The sequence below is a fragment of the Carassius carassius genome, chromosome 18 (assembly GCF_963082965.1).
Source record: "Carassius carassius chromosome 18, fCarCar2.1, whole genome shotgun sequence".
Lineage (NCBI taxonomy): Eukaryota > Metazoa > Chordata > Actinopteri > Cypriniformes > Cyprinidae > Carassius > Carassius carassius.
Window position 1 is genome coordinate 30,850,181 of NC_081772.1, and position 4,384 is coordinate 30,854,564.

At 43.1% G+C, this 4,384-nt stretch overlaps 1 non-coding gene across 1 annotated transcript; it reads right to left on the reverse strand.

Annotated features, from left to right (window-relative positions):
* Positions 1-4,047: 4,047 nt before the first annotated feature.
* trnas-aga (transfer RNA serine (anticodon AGA)) lies at positions 4,048-4,129 on the reverse strand. The gene has a single exon. It is a non-coding gene; the product is annotated as a tRNA-Ser (tRNA).
* Between the last annotated feature and the right edge of the window lie 255 nt (positions 4,130-4,384).

Genomic DNA, 4,384 nt, shown 5'->3' on the forward strand with positions numbered 1-4,384 from the left:
ACAGGTTCTCAAATCAATGTGGAATCCAAAATTCAGAAATGTAGCAACCGAAACAGTCAAGAGATGTGTTACATGTCAAAAAAATAATGATGTGCCAGCAGCAGCTACAGCAGCAACACATACTCCAGCTCCACCAGGACCATTTCGTCACCTGCAAGTTGATTACATATCATTGCCTCCTTGTAAGGGAAAAACTGATGTTTTGGTAGTATTGGACAAGTTCTCTAGATGGCTAGAACCTTATCCAACAGGGCGTGCTACAGCTGCACATACTGCTAAATGTCTAGTCACTGATTTCATTCCCAGATGGGGATTACCAGATTGCATTGACTCAGATCAAGGTACAAACTTCACAGGACAGGTAGTCAGGGAAGTGTATAAAATGTTGAAAATTAAGTGGAATCTTCACTGCCCCTATAGGCCACAAGCATCAGGACAAGTTGAACGAGCAAACAGAACTATAAAAACCAGGCTAAGCAAAATGCACCAGGAAGGAGTACCATGGGTCGAGGCACTGTCAGCGGTATTGTGTAGTATGAGAGCGTCACCTAACAGATCAGTAGGACTGAGCCCTCATGAGATTATTACAGGACGCCCAATGCAGATGCCAGGTGTGATTGATCTTAGAAATGCTGATGTACACATAGCCTCAGATGCCCTGATCACTTACTGTGAAAACCTCACAAAGGCAGTACAGAGTGCCAAAGAGAGAGTTGAGTCGTGTTGGCAGACTCCACCAGAAGGGGGACACACAATCATCCCAGGTCAGTGGGTCATGATAAAGTCATTCAGAAACCGTTAGACCCTAAGTGGCACAGACCACATCAAGTGATGTTAATTACAGCAGCTGCAGTGTTTTGTCAGGGAAGGAAAACATGGACTCATGTTTCACACTGTAAAGTTGTTCCTCCACCTACAGGGATAGGATAGGACACATGGACCAGGGAGGAGCCCAGGAAAGAACCGAATGCAACAGGATTCGGGGGCCAATCCTTCGGTGAAGATTCCCTTTTAGGCATTCCCCCACCTACTAGTCCATCTTTACCTCACTGTTCTTTAGGTGTCGCAGTAATTAAGAAATAGGGAACAACAATAGCAGACTCAAATCGACCAGAGGATACAACCCTAGTGTTTACAGTTTTTTTTTTTTTTTTTACAACAAATGCTGCTCTGTTGTGTTTGTTTTCTTTCTTACTCTGTGCAGATACCACTTGATGGCTGTCCCGTGGCCCATACACACCAACCTCCTCACTTGTGTATGACGACACCACTTTTAAAAGACAACCAGACCCACAACCGAGCCAACTGTCACGGAAGAAAAAAATAAATTAATTAAATACACAACACAGAGAATCATACACGGGAACTTCAGTCATCCATCAACATGATCAAGATGGCTGTACTAGTAATCATGATGGACATCGCACAAAGTATAGACTCCAGAAACAACATATTCTTAGAGCTGATGAATATGTCAAGAAACTCCTTGTTTGCTGGAAAGAACGTTTGCATGCCACATCCACCTTCTGTAGGAGCAGGAATCCCATGGGTAGCACACCCTATTTCTGACCATTATCGGACCTGAGTGCTGCACCGGTTTACTGGATCCAACAGAGAACTTGAACAAAATTCAACAAGACATTCTTGAACTTTCATCAAAATTACACCAGATGACTGAAGACAATTCATCGTGGTTCGGAAACCTGTTAGGTAAACCCTGGCTGTGGATCAAGGAAATAGCAATTCTGCTGTTGTTCTTTACTACTGGTGTACTATCTATGCGTCCACAGTATCAAGTGTTTTATTCAACAACTTACTCATGCCCATCACGAGGAAATGACAATTCCGACCAGAAAAGATTATTACCCATAAGAACTAGACAGACCCTAGCTGCATGTTTGTTTCTGTGTCAACATGCCATTCGTCACTACAGACAATCAACACAGAGCAAGTGCTATGTGCCTGTAACGATCACAGGTTACAAGAATGAACTTTTAAATGTTTAAATTTTTATTATGTGAGAGTTAGTAGAACTCTCAACGGGAGGACTGTGGGATTACAAATTTATAAAATGTTAAATATAGGTTCCAATATAATAGTAGGTAATAAAGCTGACATATCCTAAAAGATCAAATCACGAAAATCAAGAGTCTGAGATAATGACCTTTTGTCTTTGTGCTCTTCCTCACCAGTCTTGCCAGACTGATTGAATTAGCACCTATGCATTTGAATGACACTGTTATGCTGATGAGATCAAGGCTGGGAAGATGCCAGTGTCGGGCACCTTCCTGATTGCATTTGCATGCTTTGTTTTGGTTTGTCTCCACCTCTGTATATCCCGCCCTCTTAAAATGTATAAAAACTACAATGTCTTAAGGACAAGTTAGACTTTTGATGACTGCAGCGCCACGCAGAGCGTTCTCAATAAAGAATCCTGCTGAAGATTACCCAAGAGTCTCCTGGTCTTCATTTCTGAGTTCCCAACAATGTACAACATCAACGGTTTAAGGATGAAATTACCTCGCTGCAGAGTGGTGTGAAATCCATATCGAAGGACAGTCCACTGTATAGATCGGACCCAGTGATGGATGGTGAGATTCTCAGAGTGGGTTTTCGGTTAAGCAAAGCCTCACTGCCAGTGAGCACCACATTCATCAGCAGATAGGTCATGCTGGGAGAAATTATATGTTGTCCAGTTTAATGCGAAAGTATTGGATTATAAATGCATACTCTGCTGCTAGAAAGGTCATATCAGATTGTGTTGTTTGCAGATGCAACAGAGGAAGACTCCTTGAACAAAAAATGGCAGACTTACCCACTGAAAGAGTGTTGCCTGATGAAGCCCCTTTCACTCATGTTGGCATTGATTATGTTGGGCCCATTGAAGTTAAAAGAAGCAGAGGTCTTCTCAAAAGATATGGAGTGCTCTTCACCTGCATGACTAGTCATGCTGTACACCTGGAAGTAGCATACACATTGGATACAGGCTCTTGTATAAATTCAGTGAGAAGGTTCATCTGCAGACGAGGCCCAGTTTAAACTCTCAGGTCTGACAATGAAAAAATTGACTTTCTTCAGAATGGCATAGAATGGAGATTTAACACTCCATCAGCTTCCCAATATAAACAATATTGAATGACAGGCCTATTACAAGGGCCTCATTATTCAAATGACCTGGAAGCTTTGACGCCGAATCACATTCTGTTGCTGAAAGGTAAACCAATTATGCCACCAGGATTGTTTGACAGAAATGATCTGTATGTCAGAAAAAGATGGAAGAAGATACAGTACATGGCGGAACTCTTCTGGAAGAGATGGATTTCTGAGTACCAGCCATTGATGCAACAGAGACAAAAATGGACAGCACTAAGAAGAAACCTTACACCTGGAGATGTTGTTCTTGTGGCAGATGCTACAGCTTCAAGAGGATCTTGGATGATGGGGAAAGTTTCCCACTGGGCAAAGTTACGTCCAGTGGACAACTTTTTCATGTCTTTGCTGACGTTGAAAAGACGTCCACTGAGGAGCCAGAATGAAAGTTTTTATGATGTCTTGTTTTTTTGACGTCTTCTGAACGTCTGATTTAGACGTTCACAGAACCTCCATTCAAGGTTAAAAACTAGTTCAAAAGTGGTCAGTGGACATATTTTCAACATCATTTATAGTTCATTTAGGCACAATTTATACTGTTTCTGGACCAAATCAACACTCTCAGGATTTAGACTCGTGTTATTGTAATGTAATTTCCAGACACTGTGTTTGTCCTAAAATCAAGAAAATAAAATAATCTTTATATTTTATATTCTTCCCGTATACTCAACGGCAAAGGGTTGCCGTGACCCGGATTCGCTGCGGCAACAACGCAGAGTATTAACCACTATACGATCACGGCGTGCCACTGGCTCACCCAAGACAACCCCTGGAGCCCGGATACAAGAAGCAGCAGTGGCGTGTTTGTCCATCGAAGAGGGACTGGACATTTCGCAAATAAGTGCGAGGGCAGTGAAAAATGCATGGACAGTTTGCCTCATGGCCTTCAGCAAACAGTGTAGTCGGCAGGATTTGAACCTGCGTGGGGAGACCCCAATGGATTTCTAGTCCATCGCCTTAACCACTCTGCCACGACTATGGGAGTAAACCAAAACCTGCTCAGTTTGTGTCCAACACTGCTGCCTGACCTACTTGCAACCAACCCAGCTCAGTCAGCAAGCAGAGATTGCAAGCTAACCCTGCAAGCAGGTAAAACAGCGGTCCCACTGAGGAGAAATCCGGCTGCCATGTCTCATCCTATGTAATGGGGTTTTTCAGTACTGGCCCTGGGGACCGACAGCACTGCACAATTGGGACGTCTGTCTTATTCTACTCCCTCTGTGAGCGCGCTTTC